The 15,386-nt window shown below is 40.1% G+C and overlaps 1 non-coding gene across 1 annotated transcript; it reads right to left on the reverse strand.

Annotated features, from left to right (window-relative positions):
- Positions 1-5,450: 5,450 nt before the first annotated feature.
- Positions 5,451-5,558, reverse strand: LOC112788324 (small nucleolar RNA R71). The gene has a single exon (XR_003195692.1). It is a non-coding gene; the product is annotated as a small nucleolar RNA R71 (small nucleolar RNA).
- Positions 5,559-15,386: the final 9,828 nt, after the last annotated feature.

Raw genomic sequence — 15,386 nt, forward strand, 5'->3', positions numbered from 1 at the left:
AACAAGGATCTCCTCACCAAGTCCAACTTAGGACTATAAACCAAAGTGCTAGGTGGGAGGCACCCCACCATGGTAATATCCTTCTAACCTATTCTCTTTTAGATTTTGTTTCATTAATAATTGGTTAGTTTGCTTGGTTGATTGTTTTATTTCGATGGTTGTCGAGTAGTTTTAATGAAATAAGGTGTTTTTGGGAGTTTTGTGATGTTTTGGGGCTTGAAAACTTGTTTGGAATGTCAATTTTTGTGCCTTAGAGCCAAATTTCTTGTTGCAGGAACAGAGACCTGTGCGTCCGCACAGAAGTGTGCGCACGCACGCCTTCAGAAGTCCTCTCTATTCGCAGCACACGCATGTTTTGTGCGTGTGCACACCTCCTTCTTTTCCCTTATATGCGTCCGTACACCAGGCATGTGGCCGCACACACCACTTTTACTTTCAAAAAAAAAAAAACCTTGTGCGAGCGCACACAGGGTGTGCGCCCGCACAGCTTGAGCAACACCCCCTGGTCGTAGCGCACGCACAAGCTGTGCGTATGCTCCCAACCCTTTTCCCTCCCTTGTGCATCCACATACCAAGTGTGCGCCCACACAGGCTGCGTTCCACCTTCTGCTTGCAGCACCCACATGACCCTGAGCGCGCGCACACCCCTTTTTCCTCCCTGCTGTGTGCATCCGCACACGACCTTGTGCGTCCGCACGGGTCACTTTTCGAACGTTAATTCGAAAAGATCAGGGGCTCGCGCTTCATTTTCTTACCTTACCCCAACCCTTTCTCTCTGAACACGTACTCACCCTACCCCTCTTCTCCCTCCACCCCCCGAACAACCACTGCCGGCGACTGCCCCACCATCGACGCCACACACAGTCTCTCTCTCCCCTTCTCTCTTTCTTCTCTCTCTCCCCCCTACATTTCGCTCACTGTCTCTCTCTCTCCCCTGTCTCTGTACTCTGTGCCAGTGCTGCCCTAGGCCGCGTCTATCTGTCCGCCGAGCAACCACCAGCAGCGGTGGTCCTAGATAACCCCTGATTTCGTGGTTTTTCTTATGCTTATTTTAGGAGATTTTACCACCTTTTCCCATATTTATTCAATGAAATAGCATGGTTTTGTAATTCTCCCTTGAATTGTGCTTAATTGTAAAAACATGCTTTTTAGAACCTTAAATTGGTGATTTTGATTCACTTTAATTCCATTCGATGCCTTGATGTGTTTGTTGAGTGATTTCAGGTTCATAAGGCAGGTATTGGATGGAAGAAATGAGGAGAAAAGCATGCAAAAGGGAGAATGCATGAAGAAACAAAGATTGGTAATGCATCAATGGGCGCGCACGCGTACAAGGCGCGTGATGAGCGGATAATTTATACGCATTTTGGCATTGTTTTTAGTATGTTTTTAGTAGGATCTAGTTACTTTTAGGGATGTTTTCATTAGTTTTTATGTTAAATTCACATTTCTGGACTTTACTATGAGTTTGTGTGTTTTTATGTGATTTCAGGTATTTTCTGGCTGAAATTGAGGGACTTGAGCAAAAATCAGATTCAGAGGTTCACGAAGGACTGCTGATGCTGTTGGATTCTGACCTCCCTGCACTCAAAATGGATTTTCTGGAGCTACAGAACTCAAAATGGCGCGCTTCCAATTGCGTTGGAAAGTAGACATCCAGGGCTTTCCAGCGATATTTAATAGTCTATACTTTGCCTAAGTTTAGACGACGCAAACTGGCGTTCAACGCTAGCTCTCTGCCCAATTCTAGCGTCTAGCGCCAGAAACAAGTTGCAAAGTGGAGTTCAACGCCCAAAATGGCACAAAAGCTGGCGTTCAACTCCAAGAATGACCTCTCCACATGTAACATTCAAGCTCAGCCCAAGCACACACCAAGTGGGCCCCGGAAGTGGATTTATGCATCAATTACTTACTTCTGTAAACCCTAGTAGCTAGTTTATTATAAATAGAACTTTCTATCATTGTATTTTCATCTTTGGACGCCTAGTTCTTAGATCATCGGGGCTGGCCATTCGGCCATGCCTAGACCTTTCACTTATGTATTTTCAACGGTAGAGTTTCTGCACTCCATAGATTAAGGTGTGGAGCTCTGCTGTTCCTCAAAAATTAATGCAAAGTACTACTGTTTTTCTATTCAATTCAATTTATTCCGCTTCTAAGATATTCATTCGCACTTCAACCTGAATGTGATGAACGTGACAATCATCATCATTCCCTATGAACGCGTGCCTGACAACCACTTCAGTTCTACATTAGATTGAATGAGTATCTCTTAAATCTCTTAATCAGAATCTTCGTGGTATAAGCTAGATTGATGGCGGCATTCATGAGAGTCCGGAAAGTCTAAACCTTGTCCGTGGTATTCCGAGTAGGACTCTGGGATTGAATGACTGTGACGAACTCCAAACTCGCGAGTGCTGGGCGTAGTGACAGACGCAAAAGGATAGTAAATCCTATTCCAGTATGATCGAGAACCTCCAAGATGATTAGCCATGCAGTGACAGCGCATTGGACCTTTTTCACAGAGAGGAATAGGATGCAACCATCGACAAGGGTGATGCCTCCAGACGATTAGCCGTGCTGTGACAGAGCATTTGGACCATTTTCCCGAGAGGATTGAAAGTAGCCATTGGCACCGGTGACATCCTTACATAAAGCCAGCCATAGAAAGGAGTAAGACGGATTGGATGAAGACAGCAGGAAAGCAGAGGTTCAGAGGAATGAATGCATCTCCATACACTTATCTGAAATTCTCACCAATGATTTACATAAGTATTTCTATCCTTTTATTACTAAATTTCGAAAACTACATAACTATTTTATATCCGCCTGACTGAGATTTACAAGGTGACCATAGCTTGCTTCATACCAACAATCTCCGTGGGATTCGACCCTTACTCACGTAAGGTATTACTTGGACGACCCAGTGCACTTGCTGGTTAGTTATGCGAAGTTGTGAAGATATGTTTAGACCATGGTTCTGTGCATCCGTTTTTGGTTCCATCGCCAGGGAATTAATTTCGAACAATAATTCACAACCTGAGTAACAATTTCGCATACCAAGTTTTTGGCACCGTTGTCGGGGAATGTTCGAGTTTGGACAACTGACAGTTCATCCTGTTGCTCAGATTAGGTAATTTTCTTTTTGTTTTCTTCTCAAAGATTTTTCAAAAATCTTTCAAAAAAATTTCTCCTTTGTTTTCGAAAAAAATTTAAAATAAAAAATGTTTTCAAAGATATATTTTTCTTCAAAATTTTTAAGAATGAATTCTAGTGTTTCATGAAGCATGTTGAAGCCTGACTAGCTATAAAGCCATGTCTAAATTCTTTTGGACTGAGGCTTCCAAACCATCAGCATAGAGGCAAGTTACTTTGATAAGTAATGAGTAGTATATTCTCTGATGTTATATGCTAAAGCTTGGCTGGCTATTAAGCCATGCCTAACCCTCAGATTGGAGCTTTAGACTAAGAATGCTAGATTCCTGGAATTCATATTAAAAATTTTGGAATCCTTATTTTTGTTTTCAAATAATTTTAAAAAAAAATTAAAAAAAATTAGAAAATCATAAAAATCAAAAATATTTTTTGTGTTTCTTGTTTGAGTCTTGAGTCATGTTATAAGTTTGGTGTCAATTGCATGTTCATCTTGTATTTTTCGAAAAAATTCATGCATTCATAGTGTTCTTCATGATCTTCAAGTTGTTCTTGGTAAGTCTTCTTGTTTGATCTTTGCATTTGCATGTTTTGTGTCTTTTCTTGTTTTTCATATGCATTCTTGAATTCTTAGTGCCTAAGCATTAAAGATTTCTAAGTTTGGTGTCTTGCATGTTTTCCTTGCATTAAAAATTTTTCAAAATTATGTGTTCTTGATGTTCATCATGATCTTCATAGTGTTCTTGGTGTTCATTTCGACATTCATAGCATTCTTGCATGTATTCATTGTTTTGATCCATAACTTTCATGCATTGCATCATTTTTCTTGTTTTTCTCTCTCATCATAAAAATTTCAAAAATCAAAAAATTTATCTTTCCCTTTTTCTCTCATCAAATTCGAAAATTTGAGTTGACTTGTTCAAAAATTTTTAAAATCTAGTTGTTTTTCATGAGTCAAATCAAATTTTCAATTTAAAAATCTTATCTTTTTTAAAAATCAAATCTTTTTCATTTTTCTTAGTTATTTTCGAAAATTTTAAAAATATTTTTCAAAAATCCTTTTCTTATCTTTATCACATAATTTTCGAAAATAACATCATCAATTAATGTTTTGATTCAAAAATTTCAGGTTTGTTACTTGCTTGTTAAGAAAGATTCAAACTTTAAATTCTAGAATCATATCTTGTGATGTCTTGTGAATCAAGTCACTAATTATGATTTTAAAAATCAAATATTTTTCAAAAACTAATTTCAATCATATCTTTTCAAAAATATCTTCTTATCTTATCTTTTTCAAAAATTTGATCTCAAAATATCTTTTCTAACTTCCTATCTTCTTATCTTTTCAAAATTGATTTTCAAAATTTGTTTCAACTAACTAACTAACTTTTTGTTTGTTTCTTATCTTTTTCAAAACCACCTAACTAACTCTCTCTCTCTCTCTAATTTTCGAAAATATCTCCCTCTTTTTCAAAAATTCTTTTTAATTAATTAATTATTTTAACTTTTGATTTTAAACTTTTCAAACAAATTACTAACCTTTTTCAAAAATTATTTTCGAAAATCTTCTCCCTCTCTCATCTTATTCTATTTATTTATTCATCTACTAACATCTCTTCCTCACATCACTCACCAAATTCGAACCCCCTCTTCTATCTGTGTTCGAATTTTTTCTTCTTTTCTTCCTCTACTAACAATAAGGAACCTCTTTACTGTGACATAGAGGATTCCTCTTCTTTTCTTTTTCTCTTCTCTTTCTTATGAGCAGGGACAAAGAAAAAGGCATTCTTGTTGAAGCTGATCCAGAACCTGAAAGGACTCTGAAGAGGAAACTAAGAGAAGCTAAATTACAACAAACCAGAGACAACCTTATTGAAAATTTCGAACAAGTAAAGGAGATGGTAGCCGAACCCAACAACAATAATGCAAGGAGAATGCTTGGTGACTTTACTGTACCTAATTCCAATTTACATGGAAGGAGCATCTCCATCCCTACCATTGGAACAAACAACTTTGAGCTGAAACCTCAGCTAGTTTCTCTGATGCAGCAGAACTGCAAGTTTCATGGACTTCCATCTGAAGATCCTTTTCAGTTCTTAACTGAATTCTTGCAGATCTGTGATACTGTTAAGACTAATGGAGTAGATCCTGAAGTCTACAGGCTCATGCTTTTCCCTTTTGCTATAAGAGACAAAGCTAGAATATGGTTGGACTCTCAACCCAAAGACAGCCTGAACTCTTGGGATAAGCTGGTCACGGCTTTCTTAGCCAAGTTCTTTCCTCCTCAAAAGCTGAGCAAGCTTAGAGCGGATGTTCAAACCTTCAGACAGAAAGAAGGTGAATCCCTCTATGAAGCTTGGGAAAGATACAAGCAGCTGACCAAAAAGTGTCCTTCTGACATGCTTTCAGAATGGACCATCCTGGATATATTCTATGATAGTTTATCTGAGTTATCAAAGATGTCATTGGATACTTCTGCAGGTGGATCCATTCACCTAAAGAAAACGCCTGCAGAAGCTCAAGAACTCATTGACATGGTTGCCAATAACCAGTTCATGTACACTTCTGAGAGGAACCCTGTGAGTACTGGGACGCCTATGAAGAAGGGAGTTCTTGAAATTGATACTCTGAATGCCATATTGGCACAGAATAAAATATTGACTCAGCAAGTCAATATGATTTCTCAGAGTCTGAATGGAATACAAGCTGCATCCAACAGTACTCAAGAGGCACCTTCTGAAGAAGAGGCCTATGATCCTGAAAACCCTACAATAGCAGAGGTGAATTACTTAGGTGAACCTTATGGAAACACCTATAATCCATCATGGAGAAATCATCCAAATCTCTCATGGAAGGATCAACAAAAGCCTCAACAAGGCTTTAATAATGGTGGAAGATATAGGTTTAGCAACAGCAAGCCTTTTCCATCATCCACTCAGCAACAGACAGAGAACTCTGAACAAAATACCTCTAATTTAGCAAACTTAGTCTCTGATCTATCCAAGGCCACTGTAAGTTTCATGAATGAAACAAGGTCCTCCATTAGAAATTTGGAAGCACAAGTAGGCCAGCTGAGTAAAAGGATCACTGAAATCCCTCCTAGTACTCTCCCAAGCAATACAGAAGAAAATCCAAAAGGAGAGTGCAAGGCCATTAACATAACCAAAATGGCGGAACCCAAAGAGGGAGAGGAGGACGTGAATCCCAAGGAGGAAGACCTCCTGGGACGTCCAGTGACCAATAAGGAGCTTCCCCCTGAGGAACCAAAGGACTCTGAGGCTCAATTAGAGACCATAGAGATTCCATTGAACCTCCTTATGCCATTCATGAGCTCTAATGAGTACTCCTCTTCTGAAGAGAATGAGAATGTTACTGAAGAGCAAGTTGCCAAGTTCCTTGGTGCAATCATGAAGCTGAATGCCAAATTATTTGGTATTGAGACTTGGGAAGATGAACCTCCCTTGTTCACCAATGAACTAAGTGATCTGGATCAACTGACATTGCCTCAGAAGAAACAGGATCTTGGAAAGTTCATAATACCTTGTACCATAGGCACCATGCTCTATGAAAAGGCTCTGTGTGACCTTGGTTCAGGGATAAACCTCATGCCCCTCTTTGTAATAGAGAAACTGGGAATCTATGGGGTGCAAGCTGCTAAAATCTCATTAGAGATGGCAGATAATTCAAGAAAACAGGCTTATGGACAAGTAGAGGACGTGTTAGTAAAGGTTGAAGGCCTTTACATCCCTGCTGATTTCATAGTCTTAGACACTGGAAAGGAAGAGGATGAATCCATCATCCTAGGAAGGCCTTTCCTAGCCACAGCAAGAGTTGTGATTGATGTGGACAGAGGAGAATTTATCCTTCAATTAAATAAGGACAACCTTGTATTTACAACTCAACGATCTCTCTCTGCATCCATAGAGAGGAAGCAGAAAAAGCTTCTCTCAAAGCAGAGTCAACCAAAGCCCCCACAGTCAAACTCTAAGTTTGGTGTTGGGAGGCCACAACCAAACTTTAAGTTTGGTGTCAAACCCCCATATCCAAACTCTAAGTTTGGTGTTGGGAGGTCTCAACAAAGCTCTGCACATCTATGAGGCTCCATGAGAGCCCACTGTCAAGCTATTGACATTAAAGAAGCACTTGTTGGGAGGCAACTCAATGTTTATTTATCTAATTTTATTTTTGTTTTTCATGTTTCCTTAGGTTCATGATCATGTGGAGTCACAAAATAAACAAAAAATTTAGAAACAGAATCAAAAATAGCGGAAGAAAAATCACAACCTGGAGGAAGCACCTGTCTGGCATTCAACGCCAGAACAGAGCATGGTTCTGGCGCTGAACGCCCAAAATGGGCAGTATCTGGGCGCTGAACGCCCAAAATGGGCAGCATCTGGGCGCTGAACGCCAGAATTGCACCCTGGAGAAGAGTTGGCGCTGAACGCCCAGAACAAGCATGGTTCTGGCGTTCAACGCCAGAAATGGGCAACAAATGGGCGTTGAACGCCCAAAATGGGCACCAACCTGGTGCTGAACGTCCAGAGTTGTGTGCAAGGGCATTTTACATGCCTAATTTGGTGCAAAGTTGTAAATCCTTGAACACCTCAGGATCTGTGGACCCCACAGGATCATCTCAGGATCTGTGGATCCCAAAGGATCATCTCAGGATCTGTGGACCCCACAGGATCCCCACCTACCTCCACTCACTCTCTTCTCTCTTCTCAATCATCCTCTATTCCCAATAAACACTCTTCCCTATTAACCCTTCACCACTCACATCCACCAACTCTTCCCCATAAACCTACCCAATAAACTCCACCTACCTTCAAAATTCAAAATCAAATTTCCCACCCAAACCCACCCATATGGCCGAACCTTAACCCCCCTCCCTTCCCTATATAAAGCCTTCCATTCTTCTTCATTTTCACACAACACAACACTCTCTTTCCCTTCTTGGCCGAAACACACCTCCCCCCTCTCCTCCATATTTTCTTCTTCTTCATCATCTATTCTTTCTTCTCTTGCCTGAGGGCGAGCAATATTCTAAGTTTGGTGTGGTAAAAGCATAAGCTTTTTGTTTTTCCATTATCATTGATGGCACCCAAGATCGGAGAATCCTCTAGAAAAGGGAAAGGGAAGACAAAAACTTCCACCTCCGAGTCATGGGAGATGGAAAGGTTCATCTCCAAAGCCCATCAAGACCACTTTTATGATGTTGTGGCCAAGAAGAAGGTGATCCCTGAGGTCCCTTTCAAGCTCAAGAGAAATGAGTATCCGGAGATCCGACATGAAATCCAAAGAATTATGTTACAATGGTTCGGGGGAAATACTTAGATTTTAGTCCGGAGAATGTGAGGTTGGCGTTTAACTTGCCTATGATGCAAGGAGATGAGCGCCCCTACACTAGAAGGGTCAACTTTAATCAAAGGTTGGACCAAGTCCTCATGGACATATGTGTGGAAGGAGCTCAATGGAAGATTGACTCCAAAGGCAAGCCGGTTCAACTAAGAAATTGGATCTCAAGCCTGTGGCTAGAGGATGGTTGGAGTTCATCCAACGCTCCATCATCCCCACTAGCAACCGATCTGAAGTTACTGTGGATCGGGCCATCATGATCCATGCCATCATGATTGGAGAAGAAGTAGAGGTTCATGAAGTCATCTCCCTTGAACTCTACAAAATAGCCGAAAAGCCCTCTCCTGGGGCAAGGCTAGCTTTTCCTCATCTTATCTGCCATCTATGTTACTCAGCTGGAGCTTCCATAGAAGGAGACATTCACATTGAGGAAGAGAAGCCCATCATTAAGAAAAGGATGGAGCAAGCAAGAGAGCTCATTCATGGAGCTCAAGAGGCGCATGAATCTCATCACCATGAGATCCCTGAGATACCTCAGAGGATGCACTTTCCTCCATAGAATTTTTGGGAGCAAATCAACACCTCCCTAGGAGAATTAAGTTTCAACATGGGACAATTAAGGGTGGAATATCAAGAGCACTCCATCATCCTTCATGAAATTAGAGAAGATCAAAAAGCAATGAGGGAGGAGCAACAAAGACAAGGAAGAGACATAGAAGAGCTCAAGGACATCATTGTTTCCTCAAGAAGGAAACACCACCATCACTAAGGTGGATTCATTCCTTGTTCTTATTTCTTCTGTTTTTCGTTTTCTCTATGTTAAGTGCTTATCTATGTTTGTGTCTTCATTACATGATCACTAGTAGTTAGTTGATAATCTGAAAAATCATAAAAATGATTCTTGAAGCAAGAAAAAGCAGCAAAGAATAAAGCTTGCAGAAAAAAAAATAGGCGAAAAAAAATAGAAAGAAAAAAAGAAAAAGCAAGCAGAAAAAGCCAAAAGCTCTTAAAACCAAAAGGCAAGGGCAAATAAAAAGGATCCCAAGGCTTTGAGCATCAGTGGATAGGAGGGCCTAAAGGAATAAAATCCTAGCCTAAGCGGCTAAACCAAGCTGTCCCTAACCATGTGCTTGTGGCGTGTTGGTGTCAAGTGAAAACTTGAGACTGAGCGGTTAAAGTCAAGGTCCAAAGCAAAAGAAGAGTGTGCTTAAGAACCTTGGACACCTCTAATTGGGGACTTTAGCAAAGCTGAGTCACAATCTGAAAAGGTTCACCCAATTATGTGTCTGTGGCATTTATGTATCTGGTGGTAATACGGGAAAATAAAGTGCTTAGGGCCACGGCCAAGACTCATAAAGAAGCTGTGTTCAAGAATCATCATACTGAACTAGGAGAGTCAATAACACTATCTGAACTCTGAGTTCCTATAGATGCCAATCATTCTGAACCTCAATGGATAGAGTGAGATGCCAAAACTATTCAAGAGGCAAAAAGCTACAAGTCCCGCTCATCTGATTGGAGCTATGTTTCATTGATAGTTTAGAATTTATAGTATATTCTCTTCTTTTTATCCTATTTGATTTTCAGTTGCTTGGGGACAAGCAACAATTTAAGTTTGGTGTTGTGATGAGCGGATAATTTATACGCTTTTTGGCATTGTTTTTAGTATGTTTTTAGTAGGATCTAGTTACTTTTAGGGATGTTTTCATTAGTTTTTATGTTAAATTCACATTTCTGGACTTTACTATGAGTTTGTGTGTTTTTCTGTGATTTCAGGTATTTTCTGGCTGAAATTGAGGGACTTGAGCAAAAATCAGATTCAGAGGTTGAAGAAGGACTGCTGATGCTGTTGGATTCTGACCTCCCTGCACTCAAAATGGATTTTCTGGATCTACAGAACTCAAAATGGTGCGCTTCCAATTGAGTTGGAAAGTAGACATTCAGGGCTTTGCAGCAATATATAATAGTCCATACTTTGCCAAAGTTTAGACGACGCAAACTGGCGTTCAACACCAGCTCTCTGCCCAATTCTGGCGTCCAGCGCCAGAAACAAGTTGCAAAGTGGAGTTCAACGCCCAAAATGGTACAAAAGCTGGCGTTCAACTCCAAGAATGACCTCTCCACGTGTAACATTCAAGCTCAGCCCAAGCACACACCAAGTGGGTCCCGGAAGTGGATTTATGCATCAATTACTTACTTCTGTAAACCCTAGTAGCTAGTTTATTATAAATAGAACTTTCTATCATTGTATTTTCATCTTTGGATGCCTAGTTCTTAGATCATGGGGGCTGGCCATTCGGCCATGCCTGGACCTTTCACTTATGTATTTTCAACGGTAGAGTTTCTGCACTCCATAGATTAAGGTGTGGAGCTCTGCTGTTCCTCAAAAATTAATACAAAGTACTACTATTTTTCTATTCAATTCAATTTATTCCGCTTCTAAGATATTCATTCGCACTTCAACCTAAATGTGATGAACGTGACAATCATCATCATTCCCTATGAATGCGTGCCTGACAACCACTTCTATTCTACATTAGATTGAATGAGTATCTCTTAGATCTCTTAATCAGAATCTTCATGGAATAAGCTAGATTGATGGCGGCATTCATGAGAGTCTGGAAAGTCTAAACCTTGTCCGTGGTATTCCGAGTAGGACTCTGGGATTGAATGACTGTGACGAACTCCAAACTCGCGAGTGCTGGGCGTAGTGACAGACGCAAAAGGATAGTAAATCATATTCCAGTATGATCGAGAACCTCCAAGATGATTAGCCATGCAGTGACAGCGCATCAGACCATTTTCACAGAGAGGAATAGGATGCAACCATCAACAAGGGTGATGCCTCCATACGATTAGCCGTGCTGTGACAGAGCATTTGGACCATTTTCCTGAGAGGATTGAAAGTAGCCATTGGCACCGTTGACATCCTTACATAAAGCCAGCTATAGAAAGGAGTAAGACGGATTGGATGAAGACAGCAGGAAAGCAGAGGTTCAGAGGAATGAATGCATCTCCATACGCTTATCTGAAATTCTCACCAATGATTTACATAAGTATTTCTATCCTTTTATTACTAAATTTTGAAAACTACATAACTATTTTATATCTGCCTGACTGAGATTTACAAGGTGACCATAGCTTGCTTCATACCAACAATCTCCGTGGGATTCGACCCTTACTCACGTAAGGTATTACTTGGACGACCCAGTGCACTTGCTGGTTAGTTATGCGAAGTTGTGAAGATATGTTTAGACCATGGTTCTGTGCATCCGTTTTTGGTTCCATCGCCAGGGAATCAATTTCGAACAATAATTCACAACCTGAGTAACAATTTAGCATACCAGCGCGCACGTGCAGAAGTGGTTTCGCATAGAGACGCGCACGCATACATGCCGCGTCTGCGCGGATGAAGAAAATAGCTGAATCGACGCGCACGCGCACATGGCGTGCACGCGCTGATACTCTCACGTGGCCCACTTAAAGGAAAAATGCTGGGGGCGATTTCTGAGCTGGCTAGGCCCAAATCCAACTTGTTTCTGAGTGTATTTCATGCAGAATTGAAGTCCAAGCAAGGGGGGTGCAATTAGTTTAGCCAACATGAGCCTTTAGTTAGTTTTCTAGAGAGAGAAGCTCCCTCTTCTCTCTAGAATTAGGTTAGGATTAGGTTAAATTGTTATAGATCCATGTTTAATTCCTTGATCTCATCTTGTTTCCTTTATAATTTCTCATTTTTACATCTTGATTCTCTTAGTTGTAATGTTAATTTCTCATTTTGTCCTCTTTTGTGATGATGAACTCATGTTGGATTTGGTTTACATTTAATGCAAGTTGATGTTGATGTTTCTTTTATTGATGAATTGAATTGTGATCTTACTTTTCTTGTAATTAGTAGTTGTTAGATTTCACTATTTCTTGCAATTTATGATGTTTACTTCTATTGCACTCTATATGTTTGATGAAATATTCTCTTTTGTTTTTGAGTAGTTTTGTTGACTCTTGGTCTAAGCTAAGTGAATTGGGCAAACTTGAGTCATTGGGTATAATGGATTTGGTGATTTGAGAACCCTTGGTGATCAATTTGATACCCATTGACATTAACCCACTACTAAGTTAATTAGTAGGTAGGTTGGGACTTAAGGGTTGACGTGATCAAACCTATTTGATGTATTTCAAGCTTAGGAGTAGATATTACGTACTTAAGGCTTTTGGAAAGTAGACTTATTAGGTTGGCCTCTCATGATTATCAATATTTGGTTTGTTGATAAGGATGGTGATCTCAGTTACCTAAGTCTTATCCAAGAGTTATTTACTTTGCTTCCTTTAATTACTTGCTTAATTTACTTTTCTTGCCCTCTTATAAAACAAAACCCCCCTTTACCCCTTCATAGCCAATAATTGACCACTTCATTGCATCCTAGGGAGACGCTCCAGAGTCTAAATACTTCAGTTAATTTTCATTAGGGGTTTGTTATTCTTGACAAAACCATAAAATTTTAATTTAATTCGAGGATTGACTATCGGTTTGGACTATACTAACAATATAAATATTTTGTGGAATTCCGAACCGGTATAGATCTCTTGCAATCAAATTAATGGCGCTGTTGCCGGGAAACACAATGGTGCTATGTTATTGGCTATTGTATATATTGTGAATAGCTTGAATTTTGGTTAGTTTGTTAGTTTTTACTGGTTTAAGATTTTGTTTTCTTTATTTCTTATTAATCTTTGTTTTTATTTCCTCTTTCACTATGAATTCTCATCTTTTTGGCTATGAGTGTAGTTCAAACTAAGTTGCAGGAAATGGAAGCTCCAATGAGGATGTGCATCAAGGATTTAGAAACCAAGGATGGAAGGAACCTCAAGCTTACGAACAACCTTTATGGCAACAACCCCCTCCGAACTCTTATGGGTATAACCTTGATCCTAATGCGTATCAACCCAATGTATGTGATGACCCTCATTATAGTTGTCAACCACAATCATTATATGCATATGACCCCACTCCTCAATATAGCCATACACCATACTCACATGCCTCACACCATCATTCAACTCCATATGACCATAACCCATACCCACTATACCAATCCCTATATGAACCATATCTAGAACCACCACTATCCCAATACCAATATTTCCAAGAACCACAAATTCCACACACACCACCTCAAGAATTCCACCAATATAAACCACCTTCTACTTACAACAATCTTCCCTCAACCAATGAACCCTTTCTTCCACCACCACTTCCCGATGAAGCCTTCATGTTAGAATTGAGAGACCTTGAATCTCGCATACTAAGGCGACAAGAGGAGGATGAAACTAAGTTTAAGGAGCTAAGAGCAAGGATGGCTGGCATAGTAGAGGCTGTGAGTCACTTAAAATCCCACCTAAGCTCGTGTAACCTAAGTACCCCCATTGTTGAATGTGGAAAAACAATCAAGGAGCCTAGTAAGGGAGTGAACTTGAAGCTCCATGGTGAGGAAGAAGAGTTGAAGCAAGAAGCGCAACAAAAGGAGAAAGTAGAAATTAGTGCATAAAAGGAAGTAGTGGGTGGATAGGATATGTTGAGAACATAAAGGAATCTCGAGTCGAAGATCCCCCTTCCAAGGAGTTTGGAAAGGAAGTTAAAGAGGAGAGTAAAGTTGCGGAAGTAAACGGAGAGTTGAAGGAAATTGATCGAGAAGTGGATTTCATCACTAGTGATTTTTTGCCCACATGGATCAATTCCCTTGACGATCTTGTCGAGCCTTCTCCCAGTGGACTAGAATGCAATGTTGAGAGGGATGTGCAACCTCCAAGACCTATCGTGAGTAAAGAACTGGAAAAAGTTTTCCAAGCAACAAGCTTTCCTATCTATGATGATTCCGCATCAACATATGATCCTTTTGAGTTTGAAGAGTCCTTCCCCAAAATGCTTAGACTTGATGATGAGGTAGACTTCACTAGACCTCCTATCTTTGATGAGAGTGATGGGGAAGAGATAGAAGAAATTGGTGAAGAAGAATGTGAACTTGAGGAAGCTTGGCAAGAGGAGAAACTTGAAAAACTTTGCCAAGTGGTAGAAACCTCAAGAAGAGGATGGACGGGAGTAGAGCGTGCTTTATCAAGATCTTTGGTAACTCCTCCACCTAGTTTATCATCCAATCCTTCACTTGAGTGGGTAAAACTTCTAACCCTCAGCTTTATTATCCCACTTGAGTATGGTTTGCTTGAGACGGATGGCCAACTTAGGGGGCTTTGTGGAATTAAGCGAAAGAGGATGATGTTTTGTGGTTGGCGTTGTAAATCTAGGCTCATTATGGTTGGAAGCTCGAATTCGACGAGTATGGATTGGTGTAATGCTCAATTAAATGGATCTAGGAGGATAGTTTGGTACTTTCATGAGAATTCAACTTTCTTGTCACCCGGACGGAACCAAGGCGATCAACTAGAAGATGGGTGCGAAGATAAGATATGGGATCCTGGATCACACTACGAAAATCAATTTTGGGAGCTAATATCTGGGAGAGAACCTCACCAACGCTTGGTGAAGATGGTTGGAACTTCTGACAATCGATTGAAGGACAAGCACTCTTGGAGGTTCAAGGATGGATACAAGCATAAGTCACCTTGTCAAGAAGCCTCCCAAATGTCCAACTTAAGGTCTTAAACCAAAAGTGCTTGGTGGGAGACACCCCACTATGGTAAACTCTTTCCATTCTCTTGTAGATATAATGAATGAATGAATTGGGTTCCATTATAAATAATTTCTTTACTTCTTAGTATATTTTACTTTGCTTGCTAAGGTGTTTATACATTTTATGCCTTAATATGGGATGATCCTTTGGATTTGAGTTTTTGCTTGGATTGCAAGTTTTCTAAAATTGTTTGAA

This window comes from Arachis hypogaea, chromosome 20, assembly GCF_003086295.3.
Source record: "Arachis hypogaea cultivar Tifrunner chromosome 20, arahy.Tifrunner.gnm2.J5K5, whole genome shotgun sequence".
Classification (NCBI taxonomy): domain Eukaryota; kingdom Viridiplantae; phylum Streptophyta; class Magnoliopsida; order Fabales; family Fabaceae; genus Arachis; species Arachis hypogaea.